The sequence below is a fragment of the Microcaecilia unicolor genome, chromosome 4, assembly GCF_901765095.1.
Source record: "Microcaecilia unicolor chromosome 4, aMicUni1.1, whole genome shotgun sequence".
Lineage (NCBI taxonomy): Eukaryota > Metazoa > Chordata > Amphibia > Gymnophiona > Siphonopidae > Microcaecilia > Microcaecilia unicolor.
The window spans coordinates 375,276,174-375,287,911 of NC_044034.1; positions in this window are offsets into that span (position 1 = coordinate 375,276,174).

Below are 11,738 nucleotides of genomic sequence, written 5' to 3' on the forward strand. Positions count from 1 at the left end.
ACCAGTAGCATTACAATGAGATTTAAATTGTTTCATTTTATATTACCCGCAATGCTCGGAGAACAGTTCCCTGAAGAAGGGCGTGCCTAACACAGAAAACCTTGAGCATCAGGGCAAGATTTTAATCTGAGCCATAAGGAAACTTACTTTTTGTCGTGCTGGAAACGTTCTGTGGGCTATTATAGGGGACCTGAATGCGTGACGAGGAAGTGGTAATCTATCATTTTTTTTTTTTTAAATGTTCAACAAGAAAAAAGCTGCACTTTTTTTTTCATTTTAAAAAGAGTTGCAATTGTAACATCAGAAATGGTTTTTTTGCGGTTTGTTCCTGCACAGCTCTTGTGCTCATGCCCCAGCCACAATCCTCCCTCAAGAGTTTTTTCCATCTCCACGCCTCAGCGCAGGCACATCCACACAAGAGCTGTGCTTGATGCAGAACTCTTGAGCGACTGCGCCTGGCAGAATCCGGAACAATGAACCAGAACCACTCCCTGATGCTTAATGTACATAAGTACATAAGTAATGCCACACTGGGAAAAGACCAAGGGTCCATCGAGCCCACGACAGCGGCCAATCCAGGCCAAGGGCACCTGGTGAGCTTCCCAAACGTACAAACATTCTATACAATCAAGCCATTGTGACATCACTAATGAGGTTGGCTCTTATTGGTGGAATGAGCCACTATGACATCACAATAGGTTAAATCACTGCTCTATGTAATAAAAGTGAGCCAAGTAGAGGACATAAGTACATAAGTAATGCCACACTGGGAAAAGACCAAGGGTCCATCGAGCCCAGCATCCTGTCCACGACAGCGGCCAATCCAGGCCAAGGGCACCTGGTGAGCTTCCCAAATGTACAAACATTCTATACAATCAAACCATTGTGACATCACTAATGAGGTTGGCTCTTATTGGTGGAATGAGCCACTATGACATCACAATAGGTTAAATCACTGCTCTATGTAATAAAAGTGAGCCAAGTAGAGGACATAAGTACATAAGTAATGCCACACTGGGAAAAGACCAAGGGTCCATCGAGCCCAGCATCCTGTCCACGACAGCGGCCAATCCAGGCCAAGGGCACCTGGTGAGCTTCCCAAACGTACAAACATTCTATACAATCAAGCCATTGTGACATCACTAATGAGGTTGGCTCTTATTGGTGGAATGAGCCACTATGACATCACAATAGGTTAAATCACTGCTCTATGTAATAAAAGTGAGCCAAGTAGAGGACATAAGTACATAAGTAATGCCACACTGGGAAAAGACCAAGGGTCCATCGAGTCCAGCATCCTGTCCACGACAGCGGCCAATCCAGGCCAAGGGCACCTGGTGAGCTTCCCAAACGTACAAACATTCTATACAATCAAGCCATTGTGACATCACTAATGAGGTTGGCTCTTATTGGTGGAATGAGCCACTATGACATCACAATAGGTTAAATCACTGCTCTATGTAAGAAAAGTGAGCCAAGTAGAGGACATAAGTAATGCCACACTGGGAAAAGACCAAGGGTCCATCGAGCCCAGCATCCTGTCCACGACAGCGGCCAATCCAGGCCAAGGGCACCTGGTGAGCTTCCCAAACGTACAAACATTCTATACAATCAAGCCATTGTGACATCACTAATGAGGTTGGCTCTTATTGGTGGAATGAGCCACTATGACATCACAATAGGTTAAATCACTGCTCTATGTAATAAAAGTGAGCCAAGTAGAGGACATAAGTACATAAGTAATGCCACACTGGGAAAAGACCAAGGGTCCATCGAGCCCAGCATCCTGTCCACGACAGCGGCCAATCCAGGCCAAGGGCACCTGGTGAGCTTCCCAAATGTACAAACATTCTATACAATCAAACCATTGTGACATCACTAATGAGGTTGGCTCTTATTGGTGGAATGAGCCACTATGACATCACAATAGGTTAAATCACTGCTCTATGTAATAAAAGTGAGCCAAGTAGAGGACATAAGTACATAAGTAATGCCACACTGGGAAAAGACCAAGGGTCCATCGAGCCCAGCATCCTGTCCACGACAGCAGCCAATCCAGGCCAAGGGCACCTGGTGAGCTTCCCAAACGTACAAACATTCTATACAATCAAGCCATTGTGACATCACTAATGAGGTTGGCTCTTATTGGTGGAATGAGCCACTATGACATCACAATAGGTTAAATCACTGCTCTATGTAATAAAAGTGAGCCAAGTAGAGGACATAAGTACATAAGTAATGCCACACTGGGAAAAGACCAAGGGTCCATCGAGCCCAGCATCCTGTCCACGACAGCAGCCAATCCAGGCCAAGGGCACCTGGCAAGCTGTACCTATATATGCTGTACCTATATATGCCTATCATTAGTGTAAGACCCCTTTACCTGGGCGCTTCTGGGTCCAGAGCTGAATGGGCTGGAGCACCCACAAAGGGCGGACTCCATCGGACCCTCACTCACTTGGCACGCAGTGCCTCCACCTGAGGAAAGAAGTGTTAATGGGTGGGGTTACCCTCTTCTCCCCCAGACCAAACTCCTGTGGGAAGCAAGGCTGGCAGTGGAAACAGACTGTCTTGGGGGGGACAGCTGGACACTTTGTAGTCCAAAATGACCACTCCGTAGGCATCTGCTTAAAATTCAACTTGAAACTACATGAACATTCCAACTGCATAACTCTCCATCACTTGGTGCAATCTTTAAATAAATTGTCCTTCCGATATTCCCCAGGGAGACCTCTGTATTCTCCTCCCTTAGGATGTATTGTACAAGGCACTCTGAAATGGGATTATTTACACTTGGTACAGCTCCAGTCTGTGTCTATCCCCAAAGACAGTGTTCCAAAGGCTGTGTTCCTCTCTAGCTTTCAGATTCAGACTCTACTGGTCTAACCTCCACCCAAGGTGACCTTTGCATTGGCCTACCCTGGCCTTGGGATGGGCACTCCCTGGCTCTGATCCCGCACTCTCCACTGCAACCCAGACCTCTCCTTCACAGTATCTGTGTTTCTTAGCAGCAACTGTCCTTGTACTTCTTTTTAATTGAATCCCCCTTCTCCTTCAGATCACTTGGAAGGGGCTTGCAGGCAACCGAAGACCCACAGCTACAAAGAGAAAACCCCCAAAAAGAAAAAGCCCCCCCCCCCCCCCCCCCACAGGGCAAACTTTTAACTTTATCTCCTCCTAGTCTCCTCTCTCCCCCCCCCCCCCCCCCCTCCTTGTCACTCTTCTTTCTCCTAGCCCTATCTGTCTGCATTTTATTTCAGAAATACTCCCCTTGGGCTGAGCATCCTCCCACTTGGGGACCCCCCCCAGTGGCGCTCTCTACAGGGACTTACTCTCTTAGTAATCCCAAACCAATAGGGGATTACATTAGCATTGAGCATTAAGGAGTTGTTCTGGTGTTATTTCTCTGGCACTGTCCAGTACAACACCAAAGTTCGGAGCATCGGGGTCTGAAAGAATGATCATAACATACTTTTACCTGGAGCAAGGCTGGGCAATTTTCAAGTAGCTCATTGCCATCATTATTTGTGTGTGTGTGATTTACACGCGCACACACCAAGCATGATGTCATGTGGGGGGGGGGAGGGATTAGAGTCTGAAAGTTAATTAGGCGGGTGTTGGAGGAGGGCCAGTCCTATCTATATCCATATCCATATTTTACGAGTAAAAAGCTGCAAATGATAGTGTGATTCACTAGGCTACTCACCCCTGGACTGGAGGAGTAACCTAGTGGTTAGTACAATGGACTTTGAGCCTGGGGATGTGGGTTTGAGTCCCACTGCAACTCCTTGTGACTCCGGGCAAGTCATTTAACCCTCTGTTGCTCAAGGTACAAAATAAATACCTGTATATAGTAGGTAAAACATTTGGATTGTAACTACATAAAGGTGGTATAGTTAAGTCCCTGTCCCTTAAAATCTGTAAACCTTTTGATGCAATATAAATAGAAATTGTTCCATAGAAATGCCCTCAATCAGTACCTTAATGAAGAGGCTGCATCGATTTCTCTATTAGAATAAATAAAATGAAATACTTTCATCTTTTTTTTTCAAAAGGAAAACTGGTTTCCTACTTTTGCAACTTACTTGGGTCTTTCTCCAGAATCTGTTCTTTATTATATGGTGCTAAGTGAGTAAACAGAACTGATGTTTCCCCTCTGCAATAAGCTGCTTGGACTGTATTCCATGCATCCAATGGTGTAAGGAGGGATTGGGGGGAGGGGGAAGTGCCCCAGGCACCATCTTGGCAAGGTGAAGCAGGTGAACTTGAGGCGCTTGGCTGGCAGGAGATCCCCAGGCCCCACTAGCAGGAAGCCCTCCTGCCTGTGCCCCATGCTATTGACTGTACGCTCCCCCTCCCCTCCCCTTGCAATGCTGGGTTTTCGTACAACTAAGCATGTATGAGGAAAGCCCGCCACCATGCATGCACAGTTTTCTCACAAACTCAGCATTGCGCGAGGGAGGGAGTGAGCAAGCGAGCAGTGCATTGGCAGGAGGGCTTCCAGTGGTGGGGCTTGCAACCCCACCAGTTCAGGTAAGTGATGTGCATCGCAGGGTGAACGGACTCAAACACTGGCGTAGTAAGGGATGGGGGGCACTGTTATCTCCCTCCACCTCGAGCTGACCTCCCTTACTATGCCACTGCATACATCTGCCAGAAATGGCCAACATTTAACTTCCTGCACTGAAGTCCAAATTTGGTTACAATGCAAAATGGTACATCTTTGTTCTCAACCCAGTCCTTAGGACACACCTAGTCAATCAGGTTTTCAGGATAGCCACAATTAATATGCATGAGATAGATTTGCATACAGTAGAGACGGTGTCTGCAAATTTATACCCATATGCATATTGATTCTGATTTGGGATTTTAAATGTAGATAGGTATAAAAAAAAATGAGGTAACAGTCTCCAGACCTCAAAACACAGCGACTACCAATGGAAATGGCCAAAAGAGCAGCATCTTCAAAAAGGTCCTGTATTAACAACAGTTCATATAATGCATTTCCACTGAAGGGACTCAAGCTATATACAGACACGTACTATATGTAATGATTCTGATCTGGGCTTATAGATAAATAAAGATATATATATATACTAGTAAAAAAGGCCCGTTTCTGATGCAAATGAAACGGGCGCTAGCAAGGTTTCTATCAGAGTGTGCACGTTTGAGAGAGAGCGAATGTGCGAGTGTGTGTGTGACAGAGAGAGAGTGAGAGTCTCCCCCCTCCCCTGTCTCCCCCCTGCCCTCTCTCCCCCCTCCCAGTTTTGGAGAGCAGTGTTTGGTAATTATACAGGATTCCGGTTGTGTTTTTCACTGTTTGTATTTGTCAGGATTCCTGCTGTGTTACAGACAGAGCGAAGCTCAAGTTTCAGTTTCGGAGAGCAGTGTTTGGTAATTATACAGGATTCCTGCTGTGTTTTCCTTCACTGTTTATATTTGTCAGGACTCAGGAGCTGTGTTACAGAGAGAGCGAGGGCGGGGCAGACACTCATGGGGAAACCGGATATCTTATCTACACCGCTTCACACTTCCGGCTGGAGGCTTCATTTAGAACGTTGGCGGTGCCTTTTATATATATATATATACCAGGGAAGAACTAACTATTGGGACAATAGCAGAAAGACTAGCAGTCTGGAAAGATGTGCAGCTTTATTAAAACAGTCACCCGATGTGACCACATTTCACCCGCAAGCTGTGTCAGTGGTAAAAACTAATATACAAACAGTGAAATTAAAATCATACATATCATAGTAACATAGTAAATGACGGCAGAAAAAGACCTGCATGGTCCATCCAGTCTGCCCAACAAGACAAACTCATATGTGCTACTTTTTGTGTATACCCTACTTTGATTTGTACCTGTCCTCTTCAGGGCACAGACCGTATAAGTCTGCCCAGCACTATCCTCGCCTCCCACCACCGGCTGGCTCTGCCACCCAATCTCGGCTAAGCTCCTTAGGACCCATTCCTTCTGAACAGGATTCCTTTATGTTTATCCCACGCGTGTTTGAATTCCGTTACCGTTTTCATTTCCACCACCTCCCGCGGGAGGGCATTCCAAGCATCCACTACTCTCTCCGTGAAAAAATACTTCCTGACATTTTTCTTGAGTCTGCCCCCCTTCAATCTCATTTCATGTCCTCTCATTCTACCGCCTTCGCACCTCCGGAAAAGGTTCTTTTGCGGATTAATACTTTTCAAATATTTGAACGTCTGTATCATATCACCCCTGTTTCTCCTTTCTTCCAGAGTGTAGGGTATACACAAAAAGTAGCACATATGAGTTTGTCTTGTTGGGCAGACTGTATGGACCATGCAGGTCTTTTTCTGCCGTCATTTACTATGTTACTATGATATGTATGATTTTAATTTCACTGTTTGTATATTAGTTTTTACCACTGACACAGCTTGCGTGTGAAATGTGGTCACGTCGGGTGACTGTTTTAATAAAGCTGCACATCTTTCCAGACTGCTAGTCATAAAAATTAACTTCAAATATAAAGCATAAAAAGCAAAACCAAATAAACCTAATAAATAAGAGCTATTAAAATATTAAACAGACAATGATGGCTATTAAAGCAGAAAAATTGTGACAGTGAAAAAAAATGCCACAGTGGATCTCCCATATGCACAAAAAATTCCTTTACAGCAAAGATACTAACTCTTATCAAAATGTAACATGTCATTTTAGTGAACAGCATATGCTGTACCCACAATTGAAGAAAGAAGAATACTGACTTCCTTCTGGAGATAGGAAAGCAGGCAGGATTTCTTACATTGAAATAATTTAAGTTTTTTTTATAGGTAAAACATCTCCAAGAAGTCCAATAATATATGTGAAAATATATGTCGTTAAAAATTGGCAGACCAATTGTTTCTGCGATTGGATCTATATTGGAGCCTCTTTCAGTATTCGTGGATACATTTCTCAGACTCATGGTAACCCTCATTCCATCCTACACACGTGATACTACACACATTATCAACATCCTTTGCAATCTCACACTGACAGATCATAACAGGAATCCTTGTACACAAATATCCCTCAAAATGAAGTAGTAAATGTCATTACAAAAGATTTGAGTACAAGGATTGAAGAATTCCAACAGAATATATAGTGGAACTGGCTATGCTAGCCTTAAAAGAGAACTATTTTTACTTTGAAGGTTCTTTTTACATACAAATTAAGAGCACTGCAATGGGGGCTACTGTGGCCCCATCATTGACAAACCTTTATGTAGCAACCTTTGAAGAAGAATCTCTCTATATAAAGCGCACCTCCAACGTTCTAATGAAGCCTCTGAACATTCTAAATTTATAGTTGTGTAGATCGCAGTTTGCCCATGAGTGTCTGCCCCGCCCTCGCATCAAAACGTGATGACATCAAGGGCGGAGCACTGACGCTCACCGAATCCCATCGCACACCCGTTGCTACGCGACACAACGTGATGTAAGACGCATAACTCACCTATGAGAAAGACCTGCATGAAAGAAGGGAGGAGTATCAGCAGCTTAACAATGAAGATATCGCCGACACATTGTCAGGCAACGAAAGTAGACGTCAGACACTTGACGGACCAATCACGACTATCTGCATGGGAACAAGGGAGCACAACGAGTAACACAACCGGTCACTTTCTCACCGCTGGAAACAAAACACTATTTTGATGCCCATGCTCCTGCTCTCGGTATGTGATGGCGCAAACAGACACCCCAGACAAACGCCCTCCGAAACACAAGTTACACACACACACTGAAAACCCGCCAGGTTACCCGAGTTTGACAGCGCCACCCACGATCTCCACCAGCCAGCTCACATTGCCCACACGCATGATGTCGATGTCATTTTCACACCCTTGACCCCCGACACACACACTCTCCCCAACCACCACCACAACATCATAAGCCCAGATAGCCTGCGCAATAAGATTGAATGCAGCAAAGCGCGGCGGGGTCTTTAAGAGAACGCAGCGAGGTGGAGGCAGAGTCTTAACATCACCAGCACACAATGCAAATCGCTAAGAAGGAAAACCTCCAGACTGTAAAAGCGAAGAGGTGGAGCGAGATAGCCCTGACTGTGGATTACAATATAGCTCTCCCCGTGGCCTGTGGATTGCAAAGGACCCTGTGAAATTCCAAACCCCAGAACGCGGAGGGTAAAAAGAAAACTTCCAGACTGTAAAAGTGCAGAGACCGAGCAGGGCAGGACACAGGCTGTGAGTGGGGCCCTATCACGCTCCTCCGTGGCTGGGAGCTTTACAAGATATATATGCTCGTATATGTAATGATTCCGATGTGGGTTTATAGATATATGGCGAGATATATATCCATTTACATAATGATTCTGATGTGGGTTTATACATAGAGAAATATACCCATTTACATAATGAATCCAATGTGCATGTATAGATACACAGATAGCTATATAATCATATACATAATGATTCTGATGTGGGGTTATAAATAGATAGAGATATATACCCATTTATGTAATGATTCCGACATGGTTTTATACTTAGAGGTTTAATGTGAGCAAGTGCAAGGTGATGCATGTGGGGAAAAAGAACCCAAATTATAGCTACGTCATGCAAGGACAAAGAAAGGGATCTGAGTGTCGTCGTCGATAATACACTGAAACCTTCTGCTCAGTGTGCTGCTGCGGCTAGGAAAGCGAATAGAATGTTGGGTATTATTAGGAAAGGTATAAAAATCAGGTGTGAGGATGTTATAATGCCGTTGTATCTTTCCATGTTGCAACCGCACCTTGAGTTTTGCGTCCAATTCTGGTCGCCACATCTCAAGAAAGATATAGTAGAATTGGAAAAGGTGCAGCGAAGGGCGACGAAAATGATAGCGGGGATGGGATGATTTCCCTATGAAGAAAGACTAAGGAGGCTAGCCGCCTCATAATCGAAAGTTAAAGACACCAATATTTCGACCCAAATCGGGAGATGGGCGTCCGTTTCCCTTGGGCGCCCAAATCGGTATAATCAAAATCCGATTTTTGGCGTCCTCAACTGCAGTCCATCACGGAGACGAACAAAGATCACAGGGGCGTGTCGGAGGCATGGCGAAGGCGGGACTGGGGCATGGTTATCGGCCAAGGAGAGATGGGTGTCTTTAGCTGATAATCAAAACAAGAAGGATGTTTTTGATGAGAATTTGGTCCGCTTTATTTGGACCCTTTTTTTTTAGGTCCAAGTCCCCAAAAAGTGCCCCAACTGACCAGCTGACCACCGGAGGGAATCAAGGATCACCTCCCCTGACTCCCCCAGTGGTCACTAACCCCCTCCCACCAAAAAAAACCACTATACAAACTTTTTCCCCAGCCTGTATGCCAGCCTCAAATGCCGTACCCACCTCCATGACAGCAGAATGTGTTCTATCCTCTGACAGCCTTTCCCTGGTTCTGATGTGGGTCTCGGGTGAGTGTGACACCTTTTCTGTTAAGGGCACTGCAGAGTCACATCAGCAATGCATTGTGGTGGGTGTAAGGTATTGGCCTCCGTGATTCCACTAGCTTGTGTTAAATGCTTACGATGTTGGTAGTTGGTAGGCTCTACTCCCATGGTGCTTTTCCCTCTGCTTACAGGGTCAGAGTGTGCCCTGTTTTGTTTCCGGTAGTCCATTAGGTAGTGGCCATTTGTATAAGACACTTTTATATCCCTTTCATGTGTTAGCCACATTACAGCACTTAGTTCTTACCTTGAGTGTTGCTGAAAGAGGGCATTTTACACCATTCTGCCAGCTCGGACCTACTGCTAATCTCAGTACCAGCGAGACTCGTTGCCAGTGGGGCACAACCTCTGATCTGCAGTTAACTGTGAGTAAACGTGCTTATTCAAATAAAGGACGTTTTCAGCGAGATTAATCTTCAGGTGTGAACTGCTGTGCCAAGGTTATACAGTAGCAACAAGTCCTGTCCCTGGAGCACTTTTAGTGGGTACTGCAGTGCACTTCAGGCAGGCAGACCCAGGCCCATCCCCCCCCCCCCCCCCCCCACCTGTAACACTTGTGGTGGTAAATGGGAGGCCTCTAAAACCCACTGTACCCACATGTAGTTGCCCCCTTCACCCCAAGAGCTATGATAGTGTTGTACATTTGTCCCTCCCACGACCAAATGGCTTGGATTAGGACGTTTCTGAGCTGGGCGTTTTTAGTTTCCATTATCACTAAAAAACAAAGATGCCCATCTCAGAAAGGACCAAATCCATTGCATTTGGTCCGTCCAAACCGTATTTTCGAAACGAAAGATGGACGCCCATCTTTTTCAAAAATACGGTCTGTCCCACCTCTTCACATACCCGTTTTCGGACATAGATGCCCATGGAGATGGGCATTCGCGTTCGTTTATGCCCCTCTAGGGCTTTTCAGATTAGAGAAGAGACGTCTGAGGGGAGACATGATAGAGGTATATAAAATAATGAATGGAGTGGAACAGGTGGACATGAAGCGTCTGTTCACACTTTCCAAAAATAGTAGGACTAGGGGGCATGCGATGAAACTACAGTGTAGTACATTTAAAACAAATAGGAGAAAACGTTTCTTCACCCAACGTGTAATTAAACTCTGGAATTCGTTGCCGGAGAACGTAGTGAAGGCGGTTAGCTTGGCAGAGGTTAAAAAGGGTCTGGACGGTTTCCTAAAGGACAAGTCCATAGACCGCTACTAAATGGACTTGGGAAAAATCCACAATTTCGGGAATAACATGTATAGAATGTTTGTACATTTGGGAAGCTGCCAGGTGCCCTTGGCCTGGATTGGCCGCTGTCGGGGACAGGATGCTGGGCTTGATGGGCCTTTGGTCTTTTCCCAGTATGGCATTACTTATGTACTCATTTACGTAATAATTACAAAGTGGGTTTATAGATATACAGAAGATATATATCCATATACATAATGATTCTGATGTGGGTTTATAGATATATATAGAAATCAAACAAAAGTGTCAGCTAGCACATTTGCTTATTTCCGATCTGAGGAAGAAGGGCAACCTTCGAAAGCTAATCAAGAAATGTATTAAGTTATGTCCAATAAAAAAGGTATCATCTTATTTTCTTTTCCATGTTTTATTTTGTTTGATTTCTATTGATAACCTTAAGAGTGGACTAACACGGCTACCACACTCCTCTACTTTAGATATATATAGAGAGAGATACCCATGTATGTAATAATTCTGATGTAGGTTTATACATAGATACCCATATACGTAATGATTCCCATGTGGGTTTATAGATAGAGATATATATCGATATAGTGATTCCCATGTGTGTTTATAGATATATAGAAAGATATACTTGTATATTTAATGATTCAGATGTGGGTTTGTAGATACGAGATATATATACTCACATATGTAATGATTCTATTGTGGGTTTATAGAAATAAGTAAATACCTATTTACATAATGATTCTGATGTGCATTTATAGATATACAGAGAGATATATAATCATATACATAATGATTCCAATATAGGTTTATAGATATACAGAGAGATGTATATCCATATACGTAATGATTCCTATAGGCGGAAAACATAAACATTCTGCTTCAGGGTATTATTGGGGTACCTGACACTTTGTGTAAGTTATAACAAAAATGGGTCCCAACCAGACTAACATTGGTTATGGAAGTGTCAGAAGTAAATGTATCACCCCTTTGATCCAAGCCCACTGTGCTAAAATAATTAACAAAAACTAACTCCACACCCAAATATTCTAAAAATAGGGTCTTA